The sequence below is a fragment of the Balaenoptera musculus genome, chromosome 12 (genome assembly GCF_009873245.2).
Source record: "Balaenoptera musculus isolate JJ_BM4_2016_0621 chromosome 12, mBalMus1.pri.v3, whole genome shotgun sequence".
Taxonomy (NCBI): Eukaryota; Metazoa; Chordata; class Mammalia; order Artiodactyla; family Balaenopteridae; genus Balaenoptera; species Balaenoptera musculus.
In genome coordinates this window covers 66480741-66495241 of record NC_045796.1, presented here as the reverse complement: position 1 = coordinate 66495241, position 14501 = coordinate 66480741, and positions in this window count along the sequence as shown.

The window sequence follows — 14501 nt, the reverse complement described above, 5'->3', positions numbered from 1 at the left end:
ACATTTAACCACTGCATACTGAACAGAATATTCTCAAATAAAGTATTATTCTCAATGTATATCAAACTCATCAACTTTAGCAGAAACTTAATGTGCTTTTTGATTTAGGAGATAAAAATTGTGCTAACAAGTCCTCCATGTGATGTAAGGCATGGTGCCCTCAAAGGAGACACCAGAGGTGGCATTAGCAGGACCATAGATTGCGATTATTTGGAATATAAATTCTTAGGAAAACAAACTCTCCAAAATTGCATTGGCTGTTTCTAGATAAAGATGAGTTTTACTTCAAATGCACGCATCTTTCCTAGAAAAGCACTATAGCAGCAAATGAGCACTGAACTAGTTGGTTTCTTTCATTGAATCATTTTTTGCCTTTCTTGCAGACTAATTGAAGGCAACCAACATTTACTGAAAGGATATTCTAAAAGTAGACAGGCTAGGATTAGATTGTAATAGGAACTTTATATCATTTTAATGAGTTGAATAGTGCCCACTTCAAAATTCATGTCCACCCAGAATCTCAGAATGTGACCTTATTTGGAAATAAAATTTTTATAGATGCAATTAACTAAGATGAGGTCATACTGGATTCGGGTCTTATTAAGCCATAAAGGGGAGTAGATGGCCATGTGAAAACAGAGGCAGAGACTGGAGTTACACTTTCACAAGCAAAGGAAAGCCTGGGGCCATCAGAAGCTGGAAGAGGCAAGGAAGAATTCTTCTTTAGAGCCATCGAAGGGAGAATGACTTTGACCACACCTTGATTTCAGACTTCTAGCCACCAGAATTGTGAGAATAAATTTGTTTTTAGCCACCTGGTTCCTGGTACTTTGTCATGGTAGCCCTAAGCTAGTATATAATGCTAAAGAGTTGTGCAGACTTTGACTATGAGATTGTCTGGAACAGTTGATGTGATTGACTGAGCAAAAACAAACAAACAAACAAACAACTTTTTTTTTTTTTTTTTAGAGACGGCCTTAAGCACCTGATCAAATGAATGAGGTATGTCCTTCTGGGACATCTGGGAAGCTGAATAGTGATGAGGCTTTAGAGAGGGCCACCAAGGCTGTGAAAGCTAAGTTCAACCACGTTCAACCAAGGACTGAAAAGGAACCAGTTGGGCAAACAGGAACAGAGTATAGTAAACAAAGAACACAGAACAACTCTGTAATGTGTGTGTGTATGATTCTGTGGGATTTTATGACTCCAGTCACTCACACAGTACAATGCTAGTGCACTTTAATATCATTTATATGATCCATAGTTCCTTCCTTTCATTCTTTATTTTACATACTTTTATGACAAGTAATACTTTGAATGGCTTATTTTCTATGATTTATTACTTTTCATTCCTATGGTCAAGTTAACATGAACACTTTGTGGGGTAGATAAAAAGTTAACCTGTCAGGGTATCTCTTCTATCCTAGAGTGTATTTCAGAAGCATCAGTTGATCTAGCCTCCTTCCTTACCCTAACCACTCCTCCTCGCCAACACTGGGTCTGGCTCATTGTTTGGTGGTACACAGAATGACTCAGAATGTTTTTTGAGCTCACCTGTGTGGATCATGATCCAATGACAATGAAACCAGGGGCAGGTGTGTGTGTGTACAGTGTGTGTCGATTCATGGTGATCCTGCTACCAGAAAGGTCAATAATATATCCAACATGAAACATGTCTTGTTTTTTGACTGTATTCCAATGACCAACACATTTGGCCTATTACATATAGCTTCTCAATAAAGGTATGGGAGACATTTTAAGAGAAAAACTACATGGTAGGCCTTTGTAAGGACAGAGAAGTAATCTAGGTCCTAAATGTAGAGTTTTTACAATGATTCCATATAGGGGCAGGGGCTTGAGTTACTCATCAAGGCAATATCCTCACGGTATGTCTTTGCCTTTTGGCCTGTCAGATTTAAGTCTGGAAACAGTGCTGAGCTTTGCAGAGCTTTGCTAGGCAGCTATTTGCAACAATTAACAAAGTGACAGAAATTAGAAAAAGGAAAAATGGGGCCTGGGTTCCTTGTTAGTTTAGAAAAACCTGTCATGAGGTGTACACTGTAGAGTTACAGCAGAACTCAGCAGCCCATGCTTATTGGTTACTTCATACGTTCACTCAAAGATTGTGTTCAGGGACTTGAGGGAGTCAGTTAGACCAATCAGTTGGTCATCTGATTTTATGTTACTAAATGAAAGATGGGTGACCCAGTAATTCAATATCTACAAGGAGATATGTTTATAAGGAGAACTCCTCAAAAAAAGGAAAAATGAATTAAATAGGATGGATTAAAATTGTCTGGTATGGAAGATATTGTCCACTTTCATTAATCTTTCAATCAACACATGCTTAGGGCTTGCAATAAACATGGCACCACACTACATTGCATTGCACTAGGCACTGGGATACAAAGACTTCAGGGACGTGTTGTTAAAGGAGGTGTGATGTGTGACAGAATCATAAACAGCAAATAACAGCAGTGTGTTCATTCATTCATCCATTCATGCATTTATGCCACAAATGCTCATTAACACCTTCTATGAGTCAGGCATTTGGGCCAAGCTTTGAGTATACAGAGATGGAACAACGTGGTCCATGCCCTCATGGAATTTATAGGTATGAAGCAAATCATTACACGTGTTCCACACAACTAAAAAGAAATGCAGTATGCGCTAGAAATACTTAACATGTGAACCAGCCTCATCTTGGTGGCTGGGTAAGGTTACCTGGATGAAAGACTGTCTACACTGAGACAGAACGCTAAATAGGAGTGAAATTCTGGGGAGTGATCCAGGCATAAATAATATTATGTAGAAAACCTGAGTTAAAAGAGCATAAACTTATAAGCTGAAAGATATTCTATTTAACTGAAGCCTATATTTTTAAAAGGAGAATAGTGAGAAAGGAACTAAATAGGTGAGCAAGTGTCCAATCACACACCTTGAGGACTTGTTAGGAATAAAGCTGTTAATCCTTAAATCCTTAATTCTTAAAATCTTAATCCTTATAAGCAATAGAAACCATTGAACGAATGGGGAGTAAAATGATCAGATGTGCATTTTAAAAATATCCCTTAAGGTGTAGTATAGAGTCTGAGTCATAGGAAATCAAGACTGGGAGCTGGATGACCGGTCATGAAGGCATTGCAGATCCCAAGAGAGAGACGATACCTTGGACAAGAATGGTGGTAGTGGGAAAGAGACTGATGGTGTCAAGAAACGTCACAAGTTAGAAGTTAGAAGATTGGCGACCCATTCGATAAGGAGAATGAAAGAGGGAGACCTTTAGAATGAGGCTCAAAGTCTGACATGAACAAGACGTATCTGTTGAGCCACTTACTAGAAGAGGGCATATTGAAGGAGAAAAGTCTATGGCATGTTAAAGTGCCTGTGAAACATGAGAGTCACGATCTGAACAGGCTTCTCCAGGCCAATTGATGCAGCATCAATCTAAACTGCCTATAGGGACAGAAGTAAATCGCAATTTTCTGCTTGTTGTGGAAATGGAGTCTTTTCACTGTTTAACTTCCATCCCTTTCTTATGAGAACGCATCTTTCTTCAAGTTAGAAAATGTTGCCTCATCACTCCAAAAGCTGCAATGCTTTTACAGACCTCACCTCTCTGGTCTGATCAAAAACATCTCCTGGGATTTGTGAATGTAGAACTAGGAAATATCCAAGTGAATCTCTCTCCAGTGGAGGTGGACATCGATGTGAACCCTGGAGCAGTTCATTGCCATTTCCCTTGTGCAAGGATGGTTGGCATAAGAGAGAGGGAGACAAGATGCGTAGATTACTGCTCTCGGTGCAGAGAAGTGGCATCTACTGGATAAACTTAAAGAATTTAAGTGAAGGGTACATATATATTAGGAAGAATATTAAAACACAGAAATTGCTTATGCTCTGAAGTGAAAGATACACCAAGGTTTCTTTAGCTATGTTTCCAAAAGAAGCAAAAGTGACACTGTTGAAATACCACACTGACGGGCACTAAGTGTTCTGTGCTCTCTGCTTCTTGATGTCTCCTTGATACAAGAAAAATCTGAGCTCTACTCCTGTTCTCTGCTAGTCAAGGAAATTTTTCTCACCTTGAAAAATTATTTCCTGATTTTACCAGTAAACTGTGCCATGACTCTTCAATGTAGAAATATATCTGTACAGTGTAGTTTGGGAAGCCATCCTCTACCAGAAAGACCTCAAGTTCTAATCCCAAGTTAAAATGGAGAAAGTTAGCTACCCAAATCGTTACCCAAACAGGAGAAAAAGCTACAGGCTTACATTGTTGCTTTTAAGTTCTGGCAAATACACAAGAGAGGACCCAAATCAAGCAATGATCACAACTGACTATCTTTCCCAGATCTCAACTCGGTTCAGGATAAGTGGTCCACTTTTTCCTCTTTTACATACAGACCATTTCAAGAGTCCCACAAAAATGTTTTGTTCATTCATTGCTACTTTTAAAAGTTTGAGGCTACAGGGCTGCCAGGCGTTGCTAGGAATCATCTGCCTTGGAAAATTTGTCCTTGTTGAACTCAGCCTGGACCTCAGCTGTCCTAACCCAAAGTTGTAACAGAATCACTAGTTGTTTTCATCGCTAGTATTTACGTAGGCAGCAATGTGAATAATTGGAAATGAGATGCGTTAAGTTACATCTTAACACATCTGTAAGATGCGTTACACTTAATGAGTTAAGTGTAAAATACACCAGATTTCAGAGATTTAGTGTGAAAAAAGAATGTAAAATAAATCATTAATAAGTTTTCAATATTGTTTATATTAAAATAATATTTTGGATGTATTGAGTTAGATAAAATGTATTATTAAAATTAATTACACCCCTTGTTTTACTGGGTTTTTAAAATTGGAGTATAATTGCTTTACAATGTTGTGTTAGTTTCTGCTGTACAACGAAGTGAATCAGCTATATGTATACATATATCCCCTCCCTCCTGGACCTCCCTCCCATCCCCCCGATCCCACCTCTCTAGGTCATCACAGAGAAAAGAGCTGAGCTCCCTGTGCTATACCACAGGTTCCCATTAGCTATCTATTTTACACATAAATACACTGTTTTTAATGTAATTACTAGAAAGTTTAAAATTACATGTGTGTCTTGAATTCATGTATCATGTTATATTTCCATTGGACGTGTAGTCTGCCAGCTCTGACAAGGGATTAAGTGGAATTATTCACAGGTTTAAAAAATGTGCTGTGGGAAGGGAAGGTGGATCACAATATTTGTTGTTTTGAAATTTAGTGATAAAAACATGATTTGGGTCAGGGTGAGAACAGAAATAAAGAAATCAGTTACCTGAATTTTGCATGAGTCCAAACAAGACATGACAGGAAACTGACTTGGAAACTGTAGCTTGGAAGAAAAATAACTGATTTAGGACATATCTTAGGTTTAGGATAGGGGGTACTTGGGGTTGGGGAGAATGTTTGGATTAAGGAAATTGGGGGAATTCAGAATGTTACCTCCAGTGTCTGAGTAGATGTGGGAATAGGATAATGTCTTTAACTGAGAGGGAAAGAAAGCAAACTTCTTATATCCTCAAAGTGAACAAAGGAACTGACTTGAGAGTGTTAATAGCAATTAGTCAACTAAAAATCAACTGTCTTACAATAGCTTCAAATAATTTGTCCCAATTTAAATTCTTAAATGGAGTGAAAATATTTAGCAAACCATCTAATGAGTATCTTCTTCCCAAAAGAAGTTTCTGGGAAAAAATTTGTAAAGCAGAAAATTTTCCCTAAAACAAAAATTTTTCTTCCTTTGATAACAAAATAACATAAGTGTGATATACAAACTAACCAAATTTAATTATATTATTAGACTTGTAACATCATAACTGAGTCACAGAGACCTGTGATATAAACAAATTCAACTCTTATAATGGGTATGTTAAGAAGGGGGGAAATAAATAACATGTTCAAAAGAGGCTACTTCGAAAAGTCCAAAATTCAAATAATTGCAATTAACCTCAATAGAATTATTAATTTTATAGTTTATGATTCTTCACATTACTATGCTGATTGGAGCACATAATGTTGAAATCCAAAGTGTATTTAATATGGAAAGAATTCTGAATATTATTATTAATAAAATATTAACGGATTAAATAGCCTATTAAAAGTTAAATTGCAGAAAATCTGAGTAGATTTGAAAAATCCAGCTAGCTGCTGTCTATAGGTGACACACCTAAAAAAAATAAAAAACAAAAGTAAAAGGAGAGAATGCGGAAATAGGAATTCTGAATAAATCTCTAACAAGTCAAAAGATTAAATTAGTCATTTACAAAACTTCTTATAAAGAAAATTTGACTGGTGAAATCTACAAATATTTAAAGATTTCACAACAGTCCTTCACAAAGTCTTCAAGAAAAATTAAAATTAAAATTAAAAAAAAAAACACCAACCCATTCTATGAGGCCAGTATTACCTTTTATCAAAACCAGATAAAGATGTCGTATGCAAAGAAAATTATACAACTACAATACCTTATTGGTATTCTGATTTCTCGTTTTTTGCATCCTGCATAGTATCTCACACCTCAGATTAGAATGTGGCATCTTTTGTCTTGGGTCTTTGATGTAATCAAGACAGTAGAAGTTTCATTTTTAAATATTTTGCTTTATAGCTGTTATGCTGACATAGGATTTATGGATTTTTCCAAAATAAATTTTTAGAAAAAGAATAAAATGAATGGGCTAAGCCCCTTCTCACTGCCGTACAATCATATGTCTAAGACAGATCGACAAAGAATACAATTAGCATAACTCATAATTTAAAGTCAGGGAAAAATTATTGGTTAAAATGGAACAAAAGGACTCAAGAAGTCATATAATTCTTTAAATAAGTTTTTTTTAAAATTTCAAGAAATTTGTAGATTGCCACAAGTTTGCTAATGAATCCAAAGATTTCAACTCTTGTTAAGTCATTTAAGAAGTCAGCATCATGGAAGTAATTGGAAGCTTAGCTCATGAATAAAATGATGTTTTGATACTCTACCTCCCTTTGAGGTGATTTTAGAGGGTCTATTGCTCATATTTCAATGGCAGGTTAGCAATTTCCAGGACCAGTAACCAGTGGCGGAAATGGAAGAGGAGGGCATGGTCTTACCCCCTTTTAGTTGTTGAAGGCTGTGTGTTTACACAGAGTAAATTCTGCAGTGAATGCACAGATGGTTAATCAATTGCAAGTGTTCTCCTTTATCTGGCAAAATGCCACTCAAACTCAAAATTACACTCAAAAATAATAAATGACAGTTCGGCATCCCAAGATATCTATCCTACACTCCTGTTACCAAAGAAAATGCAAGGGAAAAGGATGCATTCATTTACTCATTCACTCACTCGCTCAGTTCACACAAGAGCACCCACTACATACAAGGCAGGTATGAGATACTGCAGTGCTACTTACAAACCCGTTTCGAGCTTGATGTTACAAGCTTTATAAAGTGGCACGTAAGAGGCAGGTACCTTGCCAGTCATTTGTAATGGATTTCCTCTTTTCTCGTTCTTTGTATCTCCAGCTAGGTTACCTGGAGTTACTGATATAGTGAATCTCTAGTTTTGGCATCACTCTATTTCTGGACTAATTCTAACCAAGTAGCCCATAATCAGGAGGTTGATGGTGGTGTGGTGAAGAAAATCATTGTCTGGAGTTATCCTTATTACTGTAAGGCTGGTCTTTAGAACATCAAAGGAAAAACTCTAGGTATCTCCGTGGTCACTGAGACATAACATTCTCTTCATATTTGCAATATTAACTTTCCTCTGATAACAGGGCCTGTTTTCATCTGCTGTTCATATTCCAGCCTCCTGTGTACATGGAGCCCATCCCTGAACCCCAGCTCACTTATCCTTATAATCTTCATTTATAATCTTCTAACCTACTCCTGGCTACCTTTGGGATGTCAGTGATGCTATAGAAAATCCCAACATCTTCAGATCTTTCCACATACTGGTCAAAATTTATCAGAGTCCATTTGAAAAAGGGAATTTATAAAAAGCTATGAAAATCAAACATCTGCCTCTTAATTTAAAAAAGAACAGAAGGTTACCTTGATTACAAGCCCCGAGAGAGTGCTTAATGGAAAAGAAGCAATGCTTCCCCCCCAAATAAGACGGTCATTTGGAATGGTAGTGGAATGGATGCAGGGCACGTACCATGGGTATTAGGCAGGAAAAGCACCATGTATCAATCCCAGTGAATGATCAGAATTGGATCCGATAATTTAGCTCCTGGCAGATAGTGAATAGATGGATGAGGCCCAGAATATCCTTTGTCTCTTTTCTCACCTTCAACCAAGCAGCCACGACCTTCCCATCTGCACTGGAAACTATACTCTGTTCCCGATGGACAAATGTTTGAGAATGTTATTTTTCTGCCTAGTTTTGACTATTACCGCTACTTGTAACATCAGTTCTTAACCATTTTTAAATCCATGTGTAACTCTGAAAATCTGATAAATACTTAGGAACCATTTCCTTAGGAACAAATGCTCATAAACATGTGTATTTACATTATACTTGAAGGGATATATGAAACTCCTGAAACATATTAATATTGTAAAGGTAATAAATAATATTTATTGAAATTTATCTGTGGTGGTCACTCTTAAATGTTTGACATGCGACATGTAATTAATCTTCATGACAAATCTAAAGGTGAGTACTCTTATCATCTAATTGACAGATTAGAAAATGAAGATCTATAGGTGCTAAATTAAATAACTTGGGCAATATCTCACAAACAGTATATTCTGGCAATGGATTCAAGCCAGGCCAATGTGATTAGAGAACCCACATTCTTACATAATACAATATACTCTTTAACTATGCTAACTACTGTGATGAATACCAAATGATCAAAATTTGGTCTATAACATCCAAAGGCTTGCTCACTATCTAGTGGCAAAGATAGGATGTATCAAAAAGAACGACAGGGAAAAGGAGAGTGTGAAATGTGGTAAAAGAGTTAGGAAATGCTAAGGGAGAACAAAGCAGTAGTTTTTTGCCATTAGGGCAAGTTCAATGTGTCCACTACTGACTTAGAGATATATACGTGGCACTCATGGACAAATGAACTGGGATCGTAAAGGATGGTTTTCACAGGAAGACAGTGAGGAAGAGGTGAGCATTCTAGGATAAATACAGTGTAGCAATGAGAGCCAAGATGGAGAAATGGGCAAGACCTTGCATGAGTGCTCTGGCCATCAGGAGAAGTTAGTTGTCTCCCTACCATCAAGTAGTCAAGGACACTGGGACTCAGTTTCCTACTCTCTGTAGTGGAAATTGTATGTACTTGATGACTCTGGAGACCTGAACTTGAGGATTTATTGAATCACTTTTAATGAATAATTTAATTAAAACAAGTTATATACATAATAATTTATGAAATATTGGGAGGAATAGAGGGAAGAATGATACATATTTATTATTTTTTAAGAGTTTACAGTCAGTTTGGAAAAAAGTCATACCGTTGAAAATAAATTGAAAAGCAATTAACATAGATAGATAGACACACAGAGAGACCTAACTATGAAATGATCTATCTGTTCTTTTTTGTTCCATTGAGCGAGGAATAACTGTCTCAAATTCATGGATACAATACAATCTTTTATTGTGGCTGCTGTGATTGCTTTCTAAGAAGGGGGAATTTTAAAGGAAATAAGACTACTGAAAAGCAGTGCGCTTTAGGCAACATGGAAAATATAAAGCTTTTTATGATTAAATTATTTAATATTTTCTACCTAATTTCAGAATTGTATTGAGGCCACAGAACATATATTTAAAAGGTGTGTGAGGGATGCCATTCATTAAAGACCAGGAAAAAGTAGTTGAAACTTTATTAAAAATTGACTAATAGACACTCTAGATAATTGAAATGACAGCTTGTTTTGACAGCTGCAAGCAAAAATGCACTTTTTCAAAACAGTGAGTGAAAATCTTTTTAATTTCCAGAAAGAAAAAAAAAATGATGTACAGGTTTAACTTAATTCGATCAGCTCATAAAGTGTAATAATAAAAGGTAACTCTTCACCTGACTAGCGAAACTCTGGTAATTGGAGGTCCTGCCAATCACTGTGCTTTGGGGCTGGATGTGAAGACCTTTGAAGGCCCTCAAGTGGAAGAGGTAATTTCCTCCAAGATCCTAGGGGAAACAGAAATCAACACAGGAGCAACCAAATATCCCCAGGATAACCTTTATAAATACCACTCAGTGTTAAATTTGGAGATCATGAAACACTTCCAGGAATGTTTTTTCAGCCAAACCTCCGAACAAGTAGAATGAAGTAGAAACAATTCATCACCCAATGTAATGGCACCCATAGGTATTTTGTAATTATTCTATAAATGCTAAAATGTGTGACCAAAAAAATAAGAGATAAGTTTCCTAATCAACAAAACAAGTCAAGTCTCAGGTCAAGAATAATCCGTGTAACATTAAATTGTACCTTATTACGACATGGCTGCTTGATTTTATTACATTTGTATCCATAAAGGAAACAAAAAGGACAAACAAATGCAGTTGATGAACTAAATCATGCCTTTTTAAACTCACATTATATCTGATTAGAAAAGGAAAAAGTCCAGCCTCAGGATCTGAGCTCCATGCTCTCTTGATTTATTTTATTATTTTGTTTCAGATCTAAGTAGTCATTTTATTTGAGACACAGCCAGCTGAGAATTTAAATTTCACTTTTATGATAGTTTTCGTTATCCTTTGGCTAAGAGGGCACACAAATGGACCCACCAAAAACTAAAACCAGTTCATAAAAATATGATTATATATTTTTATATTTATCTACACTTTATGTGGGAGAGTTTGGTATAAAGTACATTTGATTAAAATGTTCCAGAGCATAGAATTGCCAGGAACAATTTAAGCTCCATAAATGTTTCCTTTAAATTGAATCAAAGAAGGCTGAGAATTCTATAACACTCTGCGGAAATTCAATGCTTAGTTTTTAAATGAAACAATTTCAAAAATTGGAGCTCCGTCATCATTTTCAGCCATCAGAAACACTATCATAATACAGAGCTTTGATTTCTCCTCATCCCAAGCTCATCCACACTGAAACTTTCACTTACAATCCACAAAGTGAGGCAGAAGGCTGAAAAAGTATGTGTTTTAGATCATCTGAGCAAATGGTCTCTTCTGTTCACAGGTAAATCTATTCCTTTACTTAAGCCGTAACTTTTTGACCTTAAAAGTGAAAATATTCCATTAATTAAATTTCTCAGGTCTGTTTAAATCACAAGGCACTCATTCTTTTTTTCATAGCTAAAGATTTAAATCGCTTATGTTTAATATCTTACGTGTAAACAAGGGCTATAAATTATTGATTGGTTAATATGGTCCATGAATGAATGCATTGTTCTCAAAGTAGACTGATTTTGCTTTCTAAAGAAAGAAACAAATCAAAATCTTTAATGTCTGTGAGGTGTTATACAGAAAAAAATGCTTTTAAAATTTAGTAGGAACAAATGAAAATGTGCATTTAGTTAGATTGTCTCTGGTGAAAGTATATTTCATTCAAAACTTTTATTAACATAAAGAATTGTGTTACTATATTAAATGATATTAAAATATATAGCAACATATATAGATGTTAAAACACATATTTAGCCATTACTCTATTTAAGGGTATAAATTAATTTTGCAAAATTCAAAAGCTAATATTTGTTTTAAAATACAGAAATATAAACTACAAACATTCAGGAAACTAGGAGCAAAGATTAGATGTACATAAGCATGTCTATAATAAAGATGAACTAAGGAATTTAGTTGATGCAGAAGCCAATCTGGAAATTCCAGAATGAAAAAGTTGACAGTAGCTTCAGATTCAAAATGACAGTAAAGATTTTCAGAGACAAATGAATCCAAGGAATGAGGAAGCAATGGTATTGCTTAACCGTATATTGTGTCTAATATGTTAAATAAAGAAAGGAGATGGATTTGCACTGATGGATTAAAGTACATTGTGGCCTAAGAATATAATCCAGGAAAGGAATGCAGCAAAAGTGAAAGACATTCTTCTAGCTTAAGCTCAGGAAATACTCAAAGTTCAGAGTAGGAGAAGTCAAATTCTGAACTCAAAGTTCAGAGAGAGTGGACGTGGGCCATAATGATTGTTAGAAACAGTGTTGACTATTAAAAATTGTTATCATTATTGAAACATCTGGGCCAGTCAGCCCCTCATCCTTCTCTCCTCGTCCCCACTCTTCACAACCAATATAAAGAGACAGGCAACAGTACCACTAAATCTAAATCTGGAGAATAACTCTGAAGATAATAGCATATCTGCCTGGGGAAGTTTAGTGTGGGTGTGCCTTCAAGAGAAGCAATAAAGGGACTGCTATAGTTTTAGACAGACAAAAACAAAACCAAAGAAAAACACGCAAAAATAGTTCTCCACAAGAGAAAACAATACAAATATTTTTATACTAATATAAAGATCTTTATTATGTTTTTACTTTTAAACTAACAAATATTGAGTGTGAGGTATTGGTTTAAATGTTTTCTATGTACCTTACAACAACCCTATGTTAAAAATTCTATTATTTATATTTAGCAGGAAAAAGGTACAAAACAGATCAAGTAAATTATACCAAGTCATGGAATTTACCAGTGGCGGAGCCAAAATTTGAACCAGACAGACTTGGTTTTAGAACTGATGCGCTTAACTCCTGATCTGGGCTGCTTCTCCTCTGTGATGCCAGGGGAGGGCTGAGTCCAAGTCTGCCTGTCTCCTTCTACTCTCCCTGACTTTATTTTCTAAAAATGAATTACACACACAATAGCCCCTTAACAGACCGCCGAATCACTTTTAAGCTTCTTTTACAGGGAAGACAATTTTAGGAATAAACTTAAAATTCTGCACGAACCCCCTTTTCCAGCTAACCCAGTCCATTTTTCAGATATGAATGACTCAGATAGTATCATCAGCTGTTTAACAAAAAACAGCAACACAAAAAGAGAAGAATGAAGAGAAATAAATCCAATGAATGATCCCACAGGAAAGTGATTATTTTTAATATAAGAAGAGAAAAAATATATATATATGTAGTTATAAACGTTATCTATATATATATTATACGTATTCTTTTTCATATTCTTTTCCCTTATAGGTTATTACAAAATATTGGGTTCCCTGTGCTATACAGTAGGTCCTTGTTGGTTATCTATTTTATATGTAGTAGTGTGTATATGTTAATCCCAAACTCCTAATTTATCTCTCCCCCATCCCTTTCCCCTTTGGTAACCATAAGTTTGTTTTCCATGTCTGTGTGTCTATTTTGCAAATTTAACTTTTAATTTTGCCAATGCAGAAGGGAATACTAAATATTTCTCTAATATAGGCATTTCATTCATTTTTTAAAACACTGTTCCTGCAATCTATCATACTTTAACACTTGGATTGTTTCATTATCTCCTTAAAAAGTGCTCCACACCCATTTTTGATCCTTCTAAGCCCTTCTCTATATCTGCAGTGATCCTCAAATGGAAATGTGATCATCATCTCCCCTGCTTAAAAATCATTGCTTTAATAAAGAGCACTGTCATTAAAATATATCTCTGCATGATCTGATCTCTGCTCTTCTCTTTCCTCCTTCTTTTTCATGTTCAGATAAATAAATTGTATTACATGTTCTACTAATTATTTTGAATATTAATGAGTCTGACACTAACGGCAATGTCCATTTAACATAGTGTTAGCCAGAACACTGAACCCAGGGAAACTTACCCAAGAAAATGTTACAAATTTTTTCCTTCACTTTGAGGGACATGGCACCATGTACCTTTCAGCCTGGAGGTTTTTGCACTCCAAATGGACATGCTTATTTCAGAGTCCAGATTTAGTTAGAACTTAATCATCATATTCCCATTGGATCATCTTCCCCAAGAAGTCACACACAATCTCTGAGGACCCTCAGATCATGTCTAGTATCTTATTTATCTCCCTATGACCCTGAGATTATTAGACAAACTAAGCATACAAAACAGAACTGGCAAGATTCAATCAACTTGATCAAGTGTTTAGCCTGACCCATATAATTATTCAATATTGAACTTTCTCCATTTTGAGATATAAAATAAAAATGTGAAAATTTCAGGAAAAAAAAAAGCTTTCTTTTAGATACAATAGATTATTTTTTAAGTGCCTAATATAATTCCAACCTAGTGACTGGAAGTAGAAAATAAAATTCTAGTTCTGGTAGCATGAAGGAAAGTACAGAGCATAATAGAGTATCAATAAGTAAGATGGATGAAAGTGGGTGGCAATTTGACTATACATCTGGTGAAGGTAGAATTTTGAGAAAGTAGAGTTTACATAACATTGCATCATTATATAGCTCAGGGTGTAATATCTCGAATGCAAATTTTAAATAACTCGGATATATGGCCAAAACTGAAATAAGCATTTCTCTCTTTTGAAAGGCACAGCTGTGGCATTTAAAGATGAGTTATAGAACTTGTGTTCCAAAGTGTAT